The following is a 24,875-nucleotide window of genomic DNA, read 5'->3' as shown; positions in this document are numbered from 1 at the left end:
TGAATATCTTCAAATGTTGCAAAGTAGAAGCAGTTGAAAGAAAACTTTAAATAAAAGGAGTGTCACTGAAGCAAAAAAAGAGGGAATTTTCAAGGGAGAAACAGAATTTAAACACGAGCTGTTAAAATAAATTAAGAACTGGAATCAGTAAAGACTTCAGTGAGAAAAGTTTCATTGGGAATGCTTGAAGCTACAGGGCAATCAGGATTAACCAGCAAGTAACACTACCTCTAAAGAAACTTTTTTGTAAAAGGTAAGATGCTGTTTTCTCTGCAAGGAAGAAAATTTAAATAATGAAAACAGTTTAACTTTATCATCAGAATTTCTTTTATTTCACCTTTTAATTGCATCAACAGACATGAATATGGTAAGTAAAATATTCAGTGCCTTAAATTCTGGGAGAAAATGTATACAATTAAAATGAAGATCAAGTACTCCCTTCAGCAGCAAATGTACTAAAACTGAAATGGTACAGAGAAGATTAGAATAGCCCCTGTGCAAGGATAACATGCAAATTCGTGACATGTTCCATACTTTTCTGAAAATGGTTATACTATTCAAAGCAATTTACACATTCATAGAAATCCCTATAAAATTACCAGTGGCATTTCTCACAGAATTAGCCCTTTTTTACAATTGGTACAAAAACACAGATGACCAAGAATAGCCAGAGCAATCTTGAGAAAGAAAAAGGGCTGGAGGAATCAGGCTCCCTGGTTCAGACTATATTACAAAGCTACAGTAATCAAAACTGTATGGTAATGGCACAAAACTATAAAGGTATATCAATGCAACAGGATAGAAAGTCCAGAAACAAACCTACGCACCTGTGGTCACCTAACCTTAACAAAGGAGTCAAGGATAGACAATAGAGAAAAGACAGTCTCAATACGTGGTCCTGGGAAAATTAGACAGCTACATGTAAAAGAATAAAATTAGAACATTCTTTAACACCATACACAAAAAATAAATTCAAAACAGATTAAAGACCTAAATGTTAGGCCAAATAAAACTCTTAGAAGAAAACATAGGCAGAAAAATCTCCAACATAAATCACAACATGATTTTTTTTCAACCCATCTCCTAGGGTAATGAAAATTTAAAAAAAAAAAAAATGGGACCCAATTAAACTTAAAAGTTTGCACAGCAAAGGAAATTGTAAAGAAAACAAAAAGAAAACCCACAGAATGGGAGAAAATATTTGCAAATGAAGCAACCAACAAGGTAATTATGTCCAAAATATTGAAGCAGCTCGTGCAGCTCCTTATCAAAAAAACAAACAACCCAATCAAACAATGGATGGAAGATCTAAATATGTATTCCCCCAAAGAAGACATACAGATAGCCAAGAAACACATGAAAATATGTTCAAAATCACTAATAACTAGAGAAATGCAAATCAAAACCACAATGAGGTATCACCTCACATTGGTCAGAATGGCCATCATCAAAACGTCTACAAACAATAAATGCTAGAAAGGGTGTGGAGAAAAGGTAAACCTCCTACACTATTGGTTGGAATGTAAACTGACACAACCATTATGGAGAACAGTATCAGTTCAGTTCAGTTCAGTTCAGTAGCTCACTCGTGTCCGACTCTTTATGACTCCAAGGACTGCAGCATTCCAGGCTTCCCTGTCCATCACCAACTCCCAGAGCTTGCTCAAAATCATGTTCATTGAGTCAGTGATGCCATCCAACCATCTCACCCTCTGTCATCCCCTTCTCCTTCTGCCTTCAATCTTTCCCAGCATCAGGGTCTTTTCAAATGAGTCAGCTCTTCGCATTGGGTGGCCAAAGTACTGGAGTTTCAGCTTCAGCATCAAGTCCTTCCAATGAATATTCAGGACTGATTTCCTTTAGGATGGACTGGTTGGATGTCCTTGCAGTCAAAGGGACTCTCAAGACTCTTCTCTAACACCACAGTTCAAAAGCATCAATTCTTTGGCACTCAGCTTTCTTTATAGTCCCACTCTCACATCCATACATGACTACTGGAAAAACCATAGCTTTGACTAGACGGACCTTTGTTGGCAACAGACAACAGTATGGGGTTTCTTAAAAAAGCAAAAATATACCTAACAAATGATCTAACAATCCCATATCTGGGCATTATACCCAGACAAAACCATAATTTGGAAATATACATGCACCCCAAATTCACTGCAGCACTACTTCCAATAGCCAAGACACAGAAGCAACATAAATGTCCATCAACAGAAGAATGGATAAAGATGTTAGGAAGATCCCCTAAAGAAGGGCATGGCAACCCACTTCAATATTGTTCCCTGGAAAACTCCATGGACAGAGAAGCCTGGCGGGCTATGGTCCATAAGGTCACAAAGTGTCGGACACAACTGAGGCATGCGCACACACACATATTTACAATGAAATACTATTCATCCATAAAAAACAATGAAATTATTCCACTTGCAGCAACCTGAATAGACCTAGAGATTCTCATACTGAGTGAAGTTAAGTCAGAGAGAGAAAGACAAATATCATATGGTAGTGCTTATATGTGGAATCTAAAAAGGGGGAATGAATGAACTTATCTATAAAACAGAAATAGAATGCAGAAATTTTCTACAGATCTATAAAACAAACCAATGATTATCAGGAGGTAAGCAAGAAGTGATAAACTGGGAGACTGGGATTGACATACACACTACTGTATCTAAAATAGATAACTAATAAGGACTTACTATATGACATAAGCAACTGTACTCAGTACTCTATAATGGCCTGTATGGGAAAAGAGTCAAGAAAAGAGTGAATCGGGTGTACTGATTCACTTTGTACACTGAAATTAACACAATGTTGAAAATCAGCTGTACTCCAACAAAATTTTTTTTAATAAAATGATCAGTGTAAGTGATTTTAGAACAAAGCAGAATTTTTACATGAATTATTCCACTAAAGCTTTATACAGGTTCTACCAGAAGTACGGTAAATATACAAGGATAAGAGATTTATTTAGTATAATGAAATTGCTATATATACACACATAGCCACATGTGTATATTTAACACATATTTTATAACTATACTGGCACTGAGAGGAATGATAACAATTCAGTGAAATATATTTCATCCCAGAATCAAATTTCTATATATTTTTGGAATGCATTACTATCTAGAAAATATGTACTCAAGGTTTGCAGTATTTCTCTTAAATTTGGTTGTCCTACAACTTGAACTTGCCCAAATGTAGGGTCATGTGCATATTTTTATAAGTAAATTATCATTTAGTTAAATACAGTATTATAGTCTTCTTTAGATGGAACTTTTAAATATTGACTATTTTGAATTAATATATATCTATATACAAATTAGTTATCCTAAATCTACCAGTTTTTAAGAGCACAGATCCTTAATAAATTTTACATAGGGTAGGAATGAATAAGTTCAAAAGAAAGCAAGATTAACTATCTTTGACTCAATCATTGTTCGAGATGATAAATTTATAGAAAGAAACAAATGGTTAATTTTCTGAGCCTCAAAAAAGTATTTTGTTATCTTGTGCACTAGATACCATTCTGAATATCAATAATGTTTTAAAGCTGTTTAAGTTGATGATAAGCTTAAAATGTAAATTTATGTAGAGAGAAATATTTGTGTAAAAAATTCAGCAAATTTGAGGCAATATAAAAGCAGGACAAGCTTTTAGAAAGGAAGAGAACCCTAGTGTGTTATGATTATGGACACTCTCTATTCATGCTGATGGGATGAGAAACTATTATTATCCTTGCCAAATAGGATCATGATAACAAGATCATCCTTTCTTCCTCAGATTTTTTTTCCTTCTGTTTTTAATTATAATTTAGTTTTTCCAACCTATTAGCCACAATATACTATCATACAAATTAGTTCATAAAATTAAGCTATAAAAGAGGGTATTTAATTTCTTTGACACATAACAGTTACCTAAATAGCATTCTACTCCTAAATATGTCAGATAAGTATTCTATAGATATGCCACAGTGATCAAAAATTCATTCCTTAATATAAAATCTGAATAATTATGTGCTATAAGATGTGAGACGTTTTCCTCTAGCTTTCACCCTATAATCATACAAGAACTCCACAAAAAAGCATCCTATTCCCCAGACCCAAAAATTCTCTAAAACACTGCTTCTTAAAAGTCTGGTCTGCAGGTTAGAAGACTTAAAACTAATACAGTTCATGACAAGATCAACAGGTTATTTGAGAGTGTTTAGGAACTTATATTGCAATATGGCATCACTAAGACATCCAAGAATGTCATTTTAATTGTCTGGGTATTCATTCTTATTTATTAATTTTTAAGGTCTTGTTCTCTTCGGTGGAAAAAAAAAACAGATAATTTGACAGGTACAGGGGTGGTGCTTATCTCTGCATCTTTAGGCAAATTATTTAGTGGCCAAATGATTTAGTAGCAAAAAATGTACTTAATATATTCAGGACACTATGTTGTAATGAATACCAGATAATTTTCCAGTAATGGAAAAACCTAAGTGAATGTACATTAATTCTTAAATGACCTTGAAGACAATAATCACATAATTTCTTTGATCCAGTTCTAAGTTAGTGGACCCATATCAGTAAGATCAACCTCTCTCTTTTCTTTCTTCTTTCTTTTCTTTTCTTTTTTTTTTTTTTTTTTTTTTTTGTGACAGCCTCTGACCATTTGGCTTTGGTGAATATCTACAATTCATATTTATTAAGTGTAACTTTATGTAACACTGAAATAAGCTCTTTTTATGTAATGTGTCTAATTAAAATGCCTGAGTGTTATTTCAGCAGTGATTCCACACAGATGTCTACCCTGACTACATCATGTTCTTAGTTCTAGAGTCATCTCTTCAAGAAGTTGGCGGTCCCTCGAATCGCTTCACATAAAAGTGTTTCTCTGGTCTCTGTGGATTAATTTATCTAGGTTAAAATCAGAAGAAGCACTGCTTCATGTATATAGATATGGCTCCAACTTCCTACATAGCACAGAGATTCATAAAGCTATTGGTCTGCTCAGAAAAAGTCAATGTTAGAGCAAAACAGAATCTCCTAAGACACTCGGATGTGGCCATAGGGCCCCATGCATCATCATTCAGAAATGCAACCTCTTACAAAAGTTTTGGTACTCTGAATTGGACCATTCCTTTTTAGTTTAGGTAAAACTACTTTATCAGTAATTAGACTTTCCTTTCTTAAAAAAAAAAAAGATCATTGGATGTCATGAAAAATATACCTTGAGAAATTTGTTAATCCCCAAATTCATAAGGACCACAAAACACACACTTTTCTCACACAGATGTAGAAAAAAAATCTATGGTATGCATAATCGTAACCTGATGTTTTATGAAGCATGATACTTTTCCCCCTTCCAGCACAAAAATGTTATGAGACAAGGAAGGAAGAGTTATTGTGCCATGATAAAATGCATTTCTGCTTGACTCTAAGCTCATGTGAAAGAGGATTTTAGTCTTAATTGTTAATAAAATGGGACCAGAAGAGCCAAAAGCAATCAAAATGCCTGCTGCATTTTCAGAAACACAAAGCTTGACTGTTATCAACTCTGTGTCTAGCTCCTCCTTGAATACACACCTTTTCCAAGGCAATTTCTTCTAGTCCAGAGCAGTCTTCTGTGTTGATCACTTGCCCTGACCTAGAATATTTCACCTCTAGGATTTCTGTTTTACATTTTCAAGAGAAATTGCTTTTGCAATGGCATGGTTAATAGATGCAGACTCTTCCAAGTTCACATTTTCAAAAAAATAATACTTGTAGAAATACTCAAGCCTAGCATTCTGATGGTAAAGGTCAGTTGTGTTGGCATAACAGAGGCTTCACTATGTATTAATCCACGGAAATATTTCTATAGGCCTCTGTCCTTCAGAATAAATTTTCCTTAAGGACTGGGAGTTTGGGATTAGTAGATGCAAACTACTATCTATAGGATGTATAAACAACTACTGTATAGCTCAGGAAGTTACATTTAATATCTGGCAATAAACCATAATAGAAAGGAATATGAAAAATAATGTGTATATATAACTGAGTCACTTTGCCGTACAGAAACAACACTGTAAATCAACTATACTTCAATTAAATGTTTTTAAAAAAATCCCATCTCCTTGCAATGTGACATATGTCTTATACATGCCTTCACACTGTATTAACTACCTTTCAAATTCCCTAAACTTGTACCTCTTACTGGATAAGCAACATTTTTCAATGGCTAGAGGACCTACTGAAATGGTTTTATCAATTGCCCTGTTTTTCTGCCACATCGCCCAGCTTACAGGGTCTTAGTTTCCTCACCAGGCGCTGAACTCAGGCCACTGGCAGTGAAAGCTCAGACCGTCAAGGAATCCCCTTAATTGCCTTTTCTTTTTTCTACTTAAACTGGAAAATGAAGTTTTTCTCATACTATATTTTAGTCACAGGAAGTTTTGACATCCCCCTATTTATTTACTATAGTCCTCTTGAGTCATACCTAGCTTTAGTTCATTCAGCCTCTCAAGCAATCATCCACTGTCCATAAGCAAGATGTGGGTCCACCTTAAATTACCCCCAAATTCTTGCCAGACACAAATGAAACCTGCTTGTTTCTAAATGTCAATTAAATAAAAAATTCAAGTTTGGTTAGTCCTCTACTCTTACTACTTCCTGTCCTAAGTTCTTGAAACTGAAGCTTATGCTGAAGTTCTGTCTCTCTCTTAAAATGACTCTTGCCATTTTAAGACCCTACACAGGCTGCAGAAAACTCAATTACTGAGTCTCATGGTCACAACACCAGTGTTCAGGTATCGTTTCCCAAAGCCCAGCACTGACACTGTTCCCTCTTTCCTAAAAGTGGGTTTCTCTCTCTCATCATATATATACATACCCTGGAGGAGGGCATGGCAACCCGCTCCAGTATTCTTGCCTGAAGAATCCCAGGGCTGGGCGGGCTACAGTCCATAGGGTTGCAAAGAGTTGAACACAGCTGAAGAGACTAAGCATGCATACATACACGCGCACACGCATACACATGCACATACACACATGCACACACATGCACACACACATGCACACATACACACACGCACACACATGCGCACACACATGCACATGCACACACACATGCACACATACACACACGCACACACATGCACACACACACCCACAAACACACGCATCTTTCTTCCTTTCTCTCTCTTCTTTCATTTCAGTCTTGACTGTTTTCTCATCCAGAAAAAGTCCTACATCTATGAACTCTTACACCCATGTTCTGAGCTCTGCTTCCAACCGAGATAATCCCTTTTCTAGGTAACAGGTGGGTTTCCCCAGGGGATCAGATGGTAAAGAATCCACCTGCAATGTGGGAGACCTGGGTTTGATCCCTGGATTGGGAAGATCCCCTAGAGGAGGGCATGGCAACCCACTCCAGTATTCTTGCCTGGAGAATCGCCATAGACAGAGGAGCCTGGCGGGCTACAGTCCATGGGGTCGCAAAGAAAAAGAGCCGGACAGGACAGAACGACTAAGCACAGATAGGTAATTTCCTGTTTCAGTAAATTCCTTGCTTGACTGCCAAGGAATGCACTGTGGGTCCATCCTGGTCCCCTGACAGCTCTGTGTAACTTCAGATCTCAGGAGGAAAGACTCAGGGCAAGATTTTTACTTCTAAGATTTTGCTGATATCCTCTTCAGCAACCAGCTTCGCAAAGGAAGAGTGCTTGGAAACATTGGGCAAACAAAAGTAATGGTTGAGATGGTCTAGAGGAGTGAAAGGGATAACCAGGCTAAGAAAGGTCAAATGATATATTTGGAAGGTAAGTGTGCCTGGGACATTTGTTTAGGGATGAGAGAATGTCAAAAAGCAACATAGACAATGACTAAAATATTATGGGATGAACAATTTCTTGCTACCATAGCCCATGTCTGCAACCTTAGGCCTCCCCATGAAGAGGATTATAAATCTACATGACCTGGTCTGTGCTAAGTAACTTCAACTCCAGCATTCTTGCAGTTTCACAAGTGGAAGGGAAGAGGCCCGAACAGACAGCCCTCCAGGAGCCAAATGTGGAAACTGCAACGCAATGTACTCATATACAGGAATATAGAAGACAGTGGATCTATAGCCAGCTTGTGCGGGTGAAACAAATGAGTAATTGTGATGTGGTGTGATGGGAATGCTAGAAGAGAATCTGGGAGGAAGACATAACTCAAGATAAAGAAAGAGATATACATGAAAACTTTTTGTGGAGATATTTGGATAAAGTTTTAAAGAAATCATGCCAATAAGAAGGGGATGAGGAACCCAGCCAGTGTGCGAACATGGACTTGAGTGACTGAGGAGGTGTAGCACATAGTCTGGCATTTTGACATTTATTTCTGGAACACGGGTTGAGTTTAAAGGATCAGAGTTTGGTGAGATATGCTGGGTCCAAATCCCAAGGGATCTTTAGTGCCAAGTTAAGGAATTTGATATTTCCTTTTTAAAACTAGGAGACATGATCTGCTTTGCATTCTTGAAGACAATTTTAGTAACATTGTTGAGAATAATTTGTAGGGAGGTTATGATCAAAGGCTGAGGAATTGGGTATGAATTTATGCAGACTTTTAAGTGACAGATGATGAAGGTCTAAATGAAATCCTCAACGTGGGGAAATTAAAAGAAAGACTTAGTGATTGATTGGATATTAGATGTAAGGAAAGAGAGATATATTCAGTTTCCTGCTTTGGAAACTTGCATAGACAATAAATAAATAATTCCAGATATCAATAATGAAAATATAAAAGGAAGATCAGGATAAAGTGGGATGGGGGAAATAGGCTCAGTTTGGTACATGCTGAATTTGAAGAAAAGATTCATCTTTATCTAGGAATATTCAGTGGGCCATTAGAAGTATGTAATTGGAATTTCAAAGAGAGGTACCATGGTGGAAGTTGAGAATTTTGAAAGGATTTAATTACTCAGCCAATGTTGTAATTTAAAAACAGGAACCATAGAGAACAACTCTTAAGAGTCAGGTAGATAGAGAGTGCAAAATCAGAACTGACCACGCAAAGCAGGAGATGAACTGGAAGAGGTTATTTTGAGACACTGTCAAAGACAGGAAACAAGCAAGGGAATTGATTTTATTCAGGCTTTTGCAATAGGGAGAGAATTTCAGATCCAAAGATCAGTGCTTTTTGCCTTATATTTTATAGGGAGGAGGTAGGGTGATTTACAGTTTGAAGACGTATGTGTGGCCTTAAAGGAGATTCAGTTCAGTTCAGTTCAGTTCAGTTCAGTCACTCAGTCATGTCTGACTCTTTGCAACCCTATGAATCGCAGCACACCAGGCCTCCCTGTCCATCACCAACTCCCGGAGTTTACTCAAACTCATGCCCATCGAGTCGGTGATGCCATCCAGCCATCTCATCCTCTGTCGTCCCCTTCTCCTCCTGCCCCCAATCCCTCCCAGCATCTGGGTCTTTTCCAACGAGTCAACTCTTTGCATGAGGTGGCCAAGTATTGGAGTTTCAGCTTCAGCATCAGTCCTTCCAATGTACACCCAGGACTGATCTCCTTTAGGACAGACTCATTGGATCTCCTTGCAGTCCAAGGGACTCTCAAGAGTTTTCTCCAACACCATAGTTCAAAAGCATCAATTTTTTGGCGCTCAGGTTTCTTCAGAGTCCAACTCTCACATCCATACATGACCACTGGAAAAACCTTAAAGGAGATTAGGTATAATTATAATTACAAAGTGCAGTGTCACTAAGATCAAGGAAGAAAGAAGTGATAAGAATGAGTTGGTGAACAGGATCGAAACATGTATATTATCTATGGTGAAACAGATCACCAGCCCAGGTTGGATGCATGGGACAAGTGCTCGGGCCTGGTGCACTGGGAAGACCCAGAGGGATAGGGTAGAGAGGGAGGTGGGAGGGGGGATTGGGATGGGGAATACATGTAAATCGATGGCTGATTCATGTCAATGTATGACAAAACCACTACAATATTGTAAAGTAATTAGCCTCCAACTAATAAAAATAAATGAAAAAAAATAAAAGACTCAAGTCATAAAAAAAAAAGAATGAGTAGGTGCTTATTAGTTAGACTAATTTAAATGAAGACAGAAAAATCCTTCCTTCAAATAGAGAAGTGAGCCTGGAAAGAGCAGTTTGAGAACAGTGAATACACAAGTCAGATAACACATGATATGTAATATCAGTGACATTTAGAAGTCACATATCATTAATACACATTTGCCTGTGTTCTTATAAAGTGAAAGTCGCTCGGCCGTGTCTGACTCTTTGCGATCTCATAGACTATACAGTCCATGGAATTCTCCAGGCCAGAATACTGGAGGATATCCTTTCCCTTCTCCAGGGGATCTTCCCAATCCAGGGACTGAACCCTGTCTCCCACATAGCAGGCGGATTCTTTACCAGCTGAGCCACCAGGGAAGCCCTTTACTTATAAATGTATACTATGTATAAATTATTGGAAAGGGATAGAGTTACTCAGTGTATCAGAATCAAGGGAAGACGTTGCCATGCTTTGTAGGCAGAAGGGAAATAGTCGGTGGAAAAGAAGAGATTAAAAAGAGTAGGACTTCCCTAGTGGTCCGGTGGTTAAGAACATGCCTGTCAACATGGGAGACATGGGTTCGATCCCTGGTCTGGGAAGTTACCACATGCTGTGAGGCAACTAGCCCATGTGTCACAACAACTGAAGCCTGTGCACCCTAGAGTCAGCGCTCTGCCACAAGAGAAGACACCAGGAAGCCTGAACCCCACTAGAGTAGCCCCCACTCACCACAAGTAGACAAAGCCCACGTGCAGTAACAAAGAACCTGTGCACCGCAACAAAGATCCACACAGCCACACATGAAAATTTCCTTAAAAATACTGTCGTTCCAAAATTTAAACTTTTTCATTTGTAATAAAACTTTGACATGGATTAAAGGTATATATGACTTCCCTAGTGGCTCAGATGGTAAAGCGTCTGTCTGCAATGCAGGAGACCCGAGTTCGATCCCTGGGTTGGGAAGATCCCCTGGAGAAGGAAATGGCAGCCCACTCCAGTATTCTTGCCTGGAAAATCCCATGTACCGCAGAGCCTGGTAGGCTACTGTCCATGGGGTTGCAAAGAGTCAGACACAACTGAGCGACTTCACTTCACTTCACAAAGGTATATATATGAAATTTTCTATGAGCATGTCAAGACATCAAAGATATGATTTGGACCATGGAAATATTGGAGAAGCAATACACAGATTTATGGAATACACATATAAAATGATGATAATCTCTTTTTTTTTTTTTGGCCATGCTGTGCAGCCTGCAGCATTTTAGTTCCCCATCTAGAGACTGAACCTGCACACTTGGTGGTGAAAACACAGAGTCCCAGCCCCTGGATCACCAGGGAATTCCCATAACCTCTTCCAAGGAGATCAATGCAATTTCCTTAAGCATCACAAGCTCAATTAGGATTTTGGCAAATAGAACTGACATTGGATGGGAATTTAGGTGATAAAGCGTGAAAATGCTGAACTCTGAATTATGGGGGACATTTAATAGCTCAGAGATAGAGTTACAGTGTACATGTTTATGCCTCAATCTCAAAATCTCAAAAATCTTCCATCTAAAGTAGTAATATTCCACAGTCGCAGCCATGTGGAGCACAAAATATTCAGAATACAAAAAGGCTTCAGGTAACAGGGTCATACAAAGAGATGATAAAACACTCCCAACATTATAAATGATTAGTAGCAAACCTTTGTCAAACATACTGAAATTCAGAATGTCCTCAGGAAGATGAGGTTCTCAAACTGAACTTAAAAATTGCACATCCAGGGAGGGACAGACTCGTTTATAAGTAAAAGGTTCTGACAGTAGAGAGTGCCAGCTCAGTCCAAAAAGGGCTACTTACACTAGCACCACGCTTTACAATTTGAGCAGAAATATAAATACAACCCACAGATACTATCCAGGAGAGTTCTCATTAATTTTCAAAATGTTCAACTCCCTTCACATTTAAGGATTGCAAAGTTCTTCGCCAAAAATGCTCAAGAGCATAATCCAGGCCTGATCATCTCTGAAGTTCTGTTAATTTTATGTTGCCCAGATTCTATTTTCCAGTATGTCCTGTGTGTCCTCCTTTGTTTCATTTGCTTGTTAACTTTGTTTTGTTTGTCCACATGCTCGCCTGGTTATTCCCTGATTATATCAGGACTCGTTAATATTGACAGAAAAATCAAAGAATTTTGAAGAGAAAATGTTAGACAATTGATTTTTTTCCTCTTTGATGAAAAATATGCCCATGTCTACTTATTCATCTCTGTTGGGGTGGTACATTGTTTTAAAGCTCTCAGAAAGGGATCTGGTGACAAAAACATAAAGCCTTGAAGAAAGTTATCCTCTTTGACAATGAATTCTGAGAGTTCATGTATTTATACTAAAGAAATGACCTGAAATCATGCAAGGTAAACAAAAAAGGTTCCTGTTCAAGATATTTACTAAAGAATATAAATTTAAAACAATACCAATTTGTAACTATAGGGACATGAAATCTGTGTGTTTGATTGAGTAACAGATAGATATTTAGGTAAGGTGTATGGAGTTTCATAGCAAGATAAACTATTAAGTGTTAAATGAAAGGAGAAAGAAACACTATTATACACATATATGATCACAATTTATAGAAACAAAATGACCTGAAAGATACAAAAGAAAGTGTAAACTCTAGATGGGTGGTGTAAGATTATGAATATTCTGCCACTGCTTCTATATTTATATATTTTTCACATTTTTCTGAAATATATATGTATTTTTATATAAATGGAAAGATATATTTTAACTTTCAAATAATAGTTAAAAAATCATCACTCATTGATCCCAGATAAGCGCACATGGGAAGAACCTAAGAACTACTGTCACTGACAATCAAATTGTTGGTATAAGCATGAGTTAATCATAAGAATAATCTTGGGCTTTTGGGCTCCAAAAACCATTGACAAAATGCAAATACATTATGGGGATCATTGGCGCACCACCGTGACATCTATGAAGCTATCAGTGTCTAATTTGCTTAATCTACATAGAGGAAGGCCCAATAGAAATAGAGTCTAGGGGAAAACTGTGTTCTTTAGTTGACAGAGTAGGAAAGGAACCTCTGAAGCATGAGATCTGGTTTAGTAAACCCAGTTAAGACATGGTGACTTCCATGGTGATCCAGTGGTTCAGACTGCCTTCCAATGCAGCGGGTATATGTTCCATCCCTAGTTAGGAAGCTAAGATCACACATACCTTGTGACCAAAAATCCAAAACATAAAACAGAAATAATGTTGTAACAAATTCAACGAAGAATTTTAAAATGGTCCGCATCAAAAAAAATCTTTAAAAAAAAGACATGTATCACATAAAGCCCTAGCAATTACCAGCTGTTCAGTGACCACTAGAAAATTTTAAATGCTTGCCAATTAAACCATGACACAATGCTATAACTTGAAATTTGTCCTTTTTCACTCACTGTAAAAGCTATAGTAGACTTTAAAAATACATATTAGATATCACTCTTGTGCATATATCAACAGGAAAACAGGAGCAAAATGAACTGGTTAGAATATTTCTAACATTATGTTGCAAGTCTAATTCTTTTGAATAATTTTGCAAGTTGGAGCCATTTATGCCTGTGTTTTTCACACAACATCATTAAATAAGTTGGCGGTGGGACTGTCCTCCAAGCTTCCCAAGTTTTCATGCTGTCACTTTCATAATCATACCAGAAGGTGTCAATGCGAGACACACAGTTCCTCCTCGAATGGATCTAAAATGGTTTGTGGGATGAAACGCTGAGGGTGTGTCCTGTCTAATCAGGAAAAACAAACTCTCACACAGGGTGACAGCCAAGCCTGACTGCCGCCCAGCCAGCAGCGCATAGGAGCCCGTGAGGCCCCCACAGGTGACAAAACACATTCCAATTTCACAGAAATTGAATGGTTTTAAGAGCTGCATTTCAGAATCTTACAATTTAAGGGACCAAGATACTAGATCATAGGCTAGTAAAGAATACGGGTGTTCTCCCATATTCTCTGTGGGAGGTGAGAATATGAGCTGAGGACAGTTTCATGAAGGAAGACTCAGATGGCCACTAACAGACTGTGTATTTAACTCTCCCACATAGGCGGAGCTGTATTACAACATCCATTTTATAAAAGAGACAGATACCCAGCATTTACTGTATAGTAAACACTAGAATCCCAGGGACGGCGGAGCCTAGTGGGCTGCCGTCTCCGGGGTCGCACAGAGTCGGACATGACTGATGCGACTTAGCAGCAGCAGGCAGGACTAGAATCTAAGCCTCAAACAACTGGTGTTGCTTTATCATCATATTCATATCCACTAAAAGATACACAAAATGTTAATTGGCTATACAGACTCAATAAAAGGGTTGTTTTATTAGGGATGCATATAACAATGACCAAGGGATGATACATAACAATAACAATATCTAACATAAGAAACACAGGGGTGTGTAATGAAAGCTGATATTAACGTTTAATTACATACTTTTAAAAAATGTAAGTGTATCTCTTTTGGTTACCCTAAATGGCAGTTGTTCAAAATGCAAAGCAAATACCTATATTTACATTATTAACATCTGATAGATACATGCATTTTATCAGATCACTGTAAAACTTCTACTTCTCCTCTTTCATCCACTTTTAATTAATATCAATCTTAATTTGACTCCTCTAAGTCTGCATCTTTTTTGCTGTTATTGCTTCTTGCCCTCCTCTGTTTCTGACTTGGCAGAGGGTTCTTTAATTCACTATGCCCCTCTACTAATTAAGCTCAAGACTGAAAACTTTGCTAACTCAAATTAGACACCAATTTAGCTTTGCATCCTCTCTAGCCATCATGTCTTATATGATCCTGATATAATGACTTGCTGTTTGCATTTTAAGCATTTGCTTGCATTTAGATCTTAACACTTATACTTTGGTTTCTGTCTATAGAATCATTCCTTTGTTGTCACTATTATGTATTAGGCTCTGAAATTTCTCTTGAAATATAATAAAATTAATGAAAACACCTTACAGATATATTTAAATATAAAACTGCTTGTCCTACAGGTGGAAATCTTTCAGTATTCAACTTTTAAACACAAGAAATACAATAGCCTAAAAATGCAGAAAGAGTATTAAGTTGCTTTGAGGCTAAGAAGATTAAAATAAAAAGAATGGACTATAACTTTAAAAATCAAATGATGCTGTTCTTTTCTTTGTTGTTAACTCCACTGATCTACCCATTATACTATTCTTCTTCTAAGAAGTTGTGGGGGGGAAAGGAATGCTTGTGTAGCTATTTGGAAGATTAATAAAGCATGGCTTGTTATTTGTAATCAAGGTTTTTGCTAGCACTCATATTTATTTCAGTAGCTTGTACAATTCAGCAACCATGAGTGTTGTAGCAGAATATTTAATAAAGAAGGTCAAATTCAGAATGCACTGTATTTTCCTGACCACATAAATCGGATTAACCTGAACAATTAAATATTTGCACAAAAGGAAGACAATAATTCCTTGACAAGAAAGTTAAAGATTATGATAGTTGAAAGCTGCAATGGTGAGATGTATAATTTGTTCAGGTGTTTTCATAAGGCAAAAGCATCTAAGATACATTGCAGAGAGAAGGATTAGCGAAATGTGCACACATGAGAACCACGAAACTCCATGAAGATGAGAACTTAAAATGTGTATCACTAACATATAGGAAAAATATAATAAGAATAGACAAAATATATTTTTATTTCTTGCTCTTCGTATTACATGAGTTTAACTTTTTTTCCCTAATAAAACTGCAAGTAAATGTAATCACTGAATAAAACATGAGTTAAGAATCTGGTTTTAGAGACAGATACACTCATGAAAAATTATCACTCTGCATCAGCTTTTCTGAAAATTTTATTTTTATTCTTAGGAATAAGCAAAATCTACAGATTGTAATGAAAAAAGAACTCCATTAAACCCGACTAGGCACTGCCTTCATAGCACAGATACAAAAGTAAAATTTGGTTTGCTAAGGAATGCAGTAGTCAGGGTAATTAGATTTTTTTTTTTTAACTCCAGGATATATTTCATCTTGAAATCTTCTCTCTGAATTAGTATTTGAGCTTTTGCTGAATATAAATTATTCTGCTTCTCCTTTTTATGGAGTATCAATTTATTTTGATCATAGCTGACTCTATCTGAACCCAAACCTGCAAAGACTGGTGATGATTTCAAAGATGTTTTTCAGAAAAGCTTTGTTAAAAACTAGCATGTCCTCTTTAAAACACTTCAATTTTTCCTAGTGATAAAAAATAACCAATGCAAAAATACAAATCCGAGTTTCTGGGTTTACTTATCTAATCTGTTAAAAATATAAATATTATTGGTGAACACAGCCTACATAGTCCCTTTTTTGTAAGCATCTTTATTTTACCATCTAATCAATATTGTTTAGCTTTTATTACCCCTCTTAAAATAATCTGTTAGAGCAAAAAAAGGCATGCATGAAGAATTCGCCACTAAATACTAATAAAATGAAAGAGCACAGTTAAATGTAAGCTCCCATTAGATTTTGTATTAGGTATACACAAATATCCATCATCCTAATAATTATTGCTTAATATAATTAAAATTTGTCTTAACATAGGCTATATTACTACAAGACAAGAAATTTGGTTATCTGGAGTGGTATATTAATTTATTAAGTCATGTCTAATCAATTCAAGTTTTCTGCCACCTGACCACTTAAGAGGACCATTCTAACTTCTCTCAAATTTCCACACCAGTGAAAAGCTGGTGGTGCTCACACACTAAACTGACTAGAATCTCCTATATAATGCAGTCTTCAACATCCTCATTCATGGAAAAGGAGTATTTTCCTGGTCATCCATAATACTATTCTATAGCTGCTTATCGATGTTCTGCACAGTCTTGGCAGCAACATTGAAAAAATACAGAAAAGGCACATCCAGTTCTCAAAAGTAAGGACTGATTTATATACACTACTATGTGTGAAATAGCTAGCTAGTGGGAAGCTGCTCTCTAGCACATGGAATTCAGCCTGATGCTCTGTGATGTCCTACATGGGTGGCATAAAGGTGAGTGGAAAGGAGGCCCAAGAGGGAGGGGAGAAATGTGTACCTATGGCTGATTCACACTGCTATACAGCGGAAGCTAACATAACATCTTAAAGCAGCTATACTCTAATCCCTGCATTGGGAAGATCCCCTGGAGGAGGGCATGGCAACCCACTCCAGTATTCTTGTCTGGAAAATCCCATGGACAAAAGAGCCTGGCAGGCTACTGTCCACAGGGTCACAAAGAATCAGACAAGACCAAGGCAACTTAGCATGCACACATATGCCAGTTAAAAATGTAAACTGGAGACAGACTGCAAAAAGTTAGTCAAGCCCAATAGATTGGTATGGTTTTGCCTTCACTATGAACAAGCTGTGTAACCCAACCATCCTTCTGAATGAAGACCCTCTGTCCACTGCTAAATTTAAGAGTCTGGAATTGGATTTTATTAAAGTTTGCAATATATTTGGAGAAAACTATGAAAAGCCAAAATGACATTCACAGGCAGTACTATGATCAAACTGGTTTAAGAAGGAAACCTAAGCGTTAGGCTATAAGGAACTCCCGGAAAGACTCATGTTAATCAACTGTCAAGGTGCTGAGGAACCAGTGGTTCTTCTGATAATGAAGTCTTCTTGTCAGAAGGACTGTTGTTGTTAATTGTTCAGTCACCAAGTCGTGTCTGACTCTTCATGACCCATGGACTGCAGCACACCAGGCATCCCTGTCCCTCACCAACTCCCAGAGTTTGCCCAAGTTCAAGCCCATTAAATCAGTGATGTCATCGAGTCGTCTCTTCCTCTGTCATCCCCTTCTCCTCTTGCCTTCAATTTTTCCCAGCATTAGGGTCTTTTCCAATGAGTCAGCTCTTCGTATCAGGTGGCCAAAGTATTGGAGCTACAGCTTCAGCATCAGTTCTTCCAAAGAGTATTCAGGGTTGATTTCCTTTAAGATTGACAGAGGGATCGGGTGGAGAGGGAGGTGGGAGGGAGGACCGGGATGGGGAATACATGTAAATCCATGGCTAATTCATTTCAATGTATGACAAAAACCACTGCAATGATGTAAAGTAATTAGCCTCCAACTAATAAAAATAAATGGAAAAAAAAAAAAAGACTAAATAAAAAAAAAAAAAGATTGACTGGTTTGATCTCCTTGCTTTCCAAGGGACTCTCAAGAGTGTTCTTCAGCACCACCGTTCAAAAGCATCAATTTCTTGGTGCTCTGCCTTCTTTATTTTCCAGCTCTCATATCCATACATTATTATTGGAAAGACCATAGCCTTGACTATGTGGTCATTTGTCGGCACTGACAAATAGAAGAGGCCAAACCTGCAGTAAAAATCTCCGCAAACATTTTTGAGCATTTTATCATATCTAGTCCATGCACTTGATTTTTACTAATATATTCAATTAAAATTAGCACAAAAACATGAAAATATAGGGTCCAAGATTTTCATTCCATGTTCTATTTTAATGATCTGAGCTTTAGCAAGTGAACAGTGCCTTTTATAACTTGTAAAATAATGAACCTCTTACCTGTTTATCAGAAGAGGTTGTGATATGAAAATTGAAGAGAACATTTTTTTAAACACTTGAATCATGGCTCTTAATATAAAACATAATCTAAGACACTTTTACTTTGCCCTCTTTTATTAAAACATACTTGAATGAATTTAAAAGTTGAAAAACAGAAAAACAGAATAAATTTAATCTTCAGTGAAACAAAAGAAGAAAGAGATCTCATACAATAACTCCAATAAATACTTGGAAATCTGGGTTTTAAGAGCTGATTATACATTCTAAGTGCCAAAACATGAAAAGAAAGTGCCTACAATCATTATATTCTTTAAACTGTTAGTTGTTCAGTCATGTCCGACTCTTTGTGACCCCATGAACTGTAGCCTGCCATGCTCCTCCATCCATGGGATTCTCCAGGCAAGAATATTGGAGGGAGTTGCCATTTCCTTCTCTGGGGGATCTTCTCAACCCAGGGATTGAACCCAGGTCTCCTGCATTGCAGGCATATATTCTTTACCATCTGAGTCACCACAGAAGCCCACATTCTTAAAAGCCCTATCTATTTTTACTAGAGGAAAAAACTAAAAATATGAAGATGATCAATGAAAAGATTTTCTTGAAGAAGAATTAAATTCAATACAATAAAATGATAGAGAAAGAAAAGCTGAAGGAAAAAAATTTACTGATATGAAATATCTGGCAGAAGCAGACCATTTGGAAGAAGGCTGAAGAACTGAAGACAACTGTGAGTTTACAAAACAGAATTTTCAAGCCTTGATGTTAGATATGGAGACCCCATGAGCACCAAAACCAAGACAAGACTTATTCCAAGTGAAAAAAAAAAAAATCTGTATAAAAGATCTGACTTCTGACTCCATGGAGATTTGCTGCCACCAAACAACCTTTAAAATGAACTGTGGGTATTATACATCCCTTCCCTAATAAACACACAAACACACTGTTGTTGACCAAATAGCTAACCCCACTCAAATATAAGAAATAATCAGGGGAAAAAAAGCATAAGAAATTTTTTAAATTAAAGAAATAAATTTAAAGTAACTTCAACAACAAATATTACAATAGGAATTACTTAAGAGACTATAAAACATGATTAAGCTTAGTCATAAAAAAATAAAAGACAGCACTTCTATGAAGTCAGAAAGAGCTCAAACTAGAGACACAATACCTCTAAAACAAAAGAAGGAAATTAAAAATGAGCAAGCAGAGTTCAGGGTAAAGTTGAAGAGAACAATGAAAAATATTATAGTGTTAAGTCATAATTAAAGTGTAAAAAATAAATATCGTAAAAGACAAAATGGCTAGACCTGAGAACTCACTCAAAATTAAATGTAAAAGGTCAAAGATATAAAAATGATTATAGAGTAGATCCTAGTAAGGCAGAAAATGAAAAGCAAACATCAGAAAAAACCAAGATCCGAAGAAGAACAATAGAACACAAATGAAATTTGAAAAGACATAATAGACTCTGGGTTTTGTAGCTGCTAATTATCATAGGAATGTGTGTTCCAAAGGGCTTTTTTTTTAAATAATGACATATTTTTATTACCACGTAGCAGAAGAGTAGAAAATACTGAGGGGATCAAGGTAAGACACAGAGAACACCAAAATCTCCCACACTAAACCATAAACTTCCTATAAGTATTTTTAAAAACTAAATCAAAGACATAGACATCTCCATGACTCACACACACACACACACACACAAAAGTATGCTCACTCCAAGTCTGGCTCAAGTTATGACCAGGAACTGCTAACCAAGCTAAAAGCAGTACACACAGAACTTGAGCAATAACTAGGACCTGCTGACATAAAGTTGGAACTAAAGCCACCAGTGTGAATTAAGAGCTATCGCTTTCACAGCAAAGCTATAAGATAAAAGCTAGGACATCACCAGGTAAACACAAGCTGAAGGAATTTATTACTGCTCAACATTCCTATAAAAAGGATGAAGGGAATATTTCATATTGAAACAAAGAGACACTATACTACCTGAAGGCCATATGAAACATAACATTCTCTAGTTAAGGTAAATACAAAAACATAACATACTCTAGTGAAGGTAAATGCAAAAACAAATATAAAAGGCAGCATTATTATGATTTTGATGCATAACTCCATTCTTGATTCTTTAATAGGATTTAAAGGACAAAAGCCAAAAAAGTAATTATAAATTAACGCTAATGGATTATACAATATGTAAAGATACAATTTGTAACACAAATAACATACACTGGGAAGGGGACTGAAAAAGAATAGCTTTTGTATGTGATTTAAACTAGGCTGTTATCAAGTTTAAACAGTTCGTTATTAATTTAGAGTGCTATATTTAATCTCTATGATAACCAGAAAGAAAATATTTATAGAATATACAAAAAAGTAAATGAGAAGGAAATCAACATGTGCTAAACCAACAATCAAATAAACACAAAAGAAAGCAGTTAGGGAGAAAATAAGAGATATGTTTTTTAAAAGATATAAAACAAATACTAAATTGGCAATAGTAGGTTCTTCCCTAACAGTTATTACTTTAAATGTAAATGGATTCAACTCCCCAGGATCTAATTAATGTTGTCTATAAGACACACATTTTAGATCTCAATTCAGTTCAGTCACTCAGTCGTGTCCAACTCTTTGCGACCCCATGGACTATAGCAAACCAGACTTCCCTGTCCATCACCAACTCCCGAGTTTATTCAAACTCATGTCCATCATGTCAATGATGCCATCCAACCATCTCATCCTCTGTCACCCCTTCTCCTTCTGCCTTCAATCTTTCCCAGCATCAGGGTCTTTTCTCTTTTTTTGTTGTTACATATATGCATATTTTTATTTTTAGGAGGAATTCCAATTAACACAACAGTGGTTGTTCTTGGAAAAAGGGGTAAAAATGAGAAAGACATTCATTTTTCACTCTTTCTATACTGTTAACTTTTCTTTTCTTTTTTTTTTTTTTACTGTTAACTTTTCAAACAGCATATATATTACTGAAAATGGGGGTTTATCAGGGTGATGTGCATATTGGGCCATTATCCCTTCTCAATATTTCTATTAAAAAACACAAAACTGGAGAATTCCCTGGCAGTCCAGTGTTTAAGATTCTTTGCTGCCCATGCAGGGGGTGTGGGTTTGACCCCTGGTCAGGGAAGTAAGATCCCATATGCCACACAGCCAAAAAGGAGAAAAACAACAAAAACCACAACCTAACACAAAACTTAAAAGTACCCAGCATTAAGTCCTTAAGAATTTAACAGATGAATGTTAACTCCTTTTTTCCCTCCTCACACAGATTTCTCAAGTGAATCAGAAATAACAGAATGTTAGGAGAGAGTGGGAATAATGCAGAATGGAGGGCAATAAATTAATCTGCTTTTTGAAACCATATATTTAATATTTTCATTAAACTGTGTCTATACAATTTCAAGCAAATGTCAACTGGGAGACCAGGCCCAGAAATTCATAAAAGAAACAATCTTCGAAACAACAAGGAATGCCAAGGTGCTCCTCCATTCCAGCTGCACCATTAGTGGCCAGTCAGCTAGTGTTAACCAGATTACCAAGTGTTTACCACATCATCAATTTTCAGAATGCTCCGGACAGTTTCAGTTGCTAGAGTCAGTGCAGTGACTGAAACCAGCAGAGGCTGGACAACCAGTTCCTCCAATATGTTGGAAATACCACCCTTTCGGACGTTAATGCCTGTGGTTTTTTCTCCTTGGGCATGCCACTGAAACAGGATTCAGGCCAGCGTTTTCAGCTAGTGTAGATGGAATGACTTCCATAGCATCTGCAAAAGCACGATGCAGTAGGATTCCATACCACTCAATGTTCGTGAGTATTCAGTTACCTGTAGGACCAACTCTATTTCTGTAGCACCACCTCCTGCAATAATTGCTCTCTTCACTAAACAGCGAATAACGCAGAGAGCATCATGGATGGAACCCTCAGCTCCTTCAATCACCAATTTGTTAGAACCATGAACAACAATTTTAACTGTTTTTCCAGGGCTTGCCCAGCCTTTAATCTTGATCAGTTTGCCAGAACCATTTAAGCTGACCTCCTCAGCTAATTGGGCAGATCCCAGCGTGTCAGCAGTGAACTGGTCAACATGAGCAACTGGTTTGGTTCCAATTGTCTTACAAATGAATTCATTGTCTTCTCTTTCAATATCCATTACCACCATAATCTTCATTTTGTTCAGGAAATGTAATGCAAGATCACTAAGAGCATCTCTTAGAATAGACTTCTGTATGAGAAGAACATTACATCCTGTTTTTTTAATTTGCTTCACTAAATTTAGAATATAAGCTCTCTCTTCTCTTAGCACTGGATCCATCTGAACATAGTCAGAAACCACTATTTGATTGTCCATATCTGTTTTGGGAGCAGATAAGCAGAACCGAATAAGCCCAATCTTAGCCTTTTCAACTCTGGTTATGTCAGAATTTGCTACCTTTTGAGTAAGAACCAGACCTTCCACCAACTCACAGTCATCAATTGTCCCACCAAGCTTCTTAACTATTTTAATATCTCTAAGATGTACACTAGTAGCTGTGGCTGGGTCAATCACTTTCATCACTGCATCTACACTCATTGGAGAAAGGAGACTTGAATACTGAGACACAACCTTTGAGTTCAATGAAGTGGCCTCACTATTTAACAAAGTTTCTCTGTCACTCAGTTCCACAGGTCGAGACATGTCAGTCAAAATTTCAATGCCCTTTTCCAAAACCTTCTGGAATGACTTAGAAGTGATGGTGGAATGAACCGCTTTCTGAAGAAGCTTGGTACAGGAATCCAAGAGAGAGCCAGCAATAATGACCACTGATGTGGTGCCATCTCCTGCTTCTATATCCTGAGCCTTGGACAGCTCCACCAGCATTCTGGCTGCTGGATTTAACACCTGCATTTGTTTCAGAATGGTGGCACCATCATTTGTAATGGTCACATCACCTTTTCCATCTTGAATCATTTTATCCATTCCTTTAGGTCCGAGGCTTGTTCTAATAGCACCAGCTACAGCTTTGGCTGCAGAGATGTTGCTGAAGCAGATCTGGGCGGGCTTATCACGGTCCTGATAGGCGCTCTTCCCGCGGCCGCCAGCAGACCCGACAGCCCCGGCGGGCGGCTCCATTCTCGGGCATGGCAACCGTGGATGGGTCTGCATGAGCTTGGGAAGGACGGATGGACGTGGATTGCGCCTGACCAGCGACCAACCATAAGCACCCACCACGAAGCTTCCAGAAAATGGTGCCGAGGAGCCAAGGAAGGGCCAGGATATTTTCAAATGAGTAGGTTCTTCCCAGCAGGTGGCCAAAACATCAGCATTTCAGCTTCAACATCAGTCCTTCCAATGAATATTCAGGACTGATTTCCTTTAGGAGGACTGGTTTGATCTCCTTGCAGTCCGAGGAACTCTCAAGAGTCTTCTCCAACACCACAGTTCAAAAGCATCAATTCTTCGGTGCTCAGCTTTCTTTATAGTCCAACTCTCACATCCATACATGACTACTAGAAAAACCATAGCTTTAACTTGACGGACCCATGTTGGTAAAGTAATGTCTCTGTTGTTTAATATGCTATCCAGGTTGTTATAACTTTCCTTCCAAGGAGTAAGCATCTTTTAATTTCATGGCTGCAGTCACCGCCTGCATTGATTTTGGAGCTCCAAAAATAAAGTCTGTCACTGTTTCCATTGTTTCCCCATCTATTTGCCATGAAGTGATGGGACCGGATGCCATGATCTTAGTTTTCTGAATGTTGAGTTTTAAGCCAACTTTTCACTCTCCTCTTTCACATTCATAAGAGGCTCTTTTGTTTCTCTTCCCTTTCTGCCATAAAGGTGGTGTCATCTGCATATCTGAGGTTATTGATATTTCTCCCAGCAATCTTGATTCCAGCTTGTGCTTCATCTAGCCTGGCATTTCTCATGATGTACTCTGCATAGAAGTTAAATAAGCAGGGTGACAATATACAGCCTTGATGTGTTTCTTTCTCGATTTGGAACCAGTCTGTTGTTCCATGTCCAGTTCTGTTACTTCTTGACCTGTTTAGATCTAACAACACAGATAAATTGCAAATGAAAGGATAAAAAAAGTTTGCTCCATGCAAATAGTAACCCACAGAAAACAAGAGTGGCCATTCTATGATCAGATCAAAAGGTCTTTAAGTCGAAAGTGTTAGAAGGACACTTCTAACTGAAAGTGAAGAACACTTTGAAGTGTCCTTCAAAGAAGGACAGTATATA

General features: G+C 37.4%; 1 non-coding gene and 1 pseudogene across 1 annotated transcript; one reads left to right on the top strand and one right to left on the bottom strand.

The window, feature by feature from the left end:
• Positions 1-431: 431 nt before the first annotated feature.
• LOC139037637 (U6 spliceosomal RNA) lies at positions 432-538 on the top strand. Its single transcript, XR_011490511.1, has one exon. It is a non-coding gene; the product is annotated as a U6 spliceosomal RNA (small nuclear RNA).
• A 21,440-nt stretch (positions 539-21,978) lies between these two features.
• On the bottom strand, positions 21,979-23,787 carry LOC139037531 (T-complex protein 1 subunit delta pseudogene; annotated as a pseudogene).
• Between the last annotated feature and the right edge of the window lie 1,088 nt (positions 23,788-24,875).

The sequence above is a fragment of the Odocoileus virginianus genome, chromosome 11, assembly GCF_023699985.2.
Source record: "Odocoileus virginianus isolate 20LAN1187 ecotype Illinois chromosome 11, Ovbor_1.2, whole genome shotgun sequence".
Lineage (NCBI taxonomy): Eukaryota > Metazoa > Chordata > Mammalia > Artiodactyla > Cervidae > Odocoileus > Odocoileus virginianus.
The sequence above is the reverse complement of the archived record's forward strand: the minus strand, read 5'-3'. Positions and strand labels throughout refer to the sequence as shown.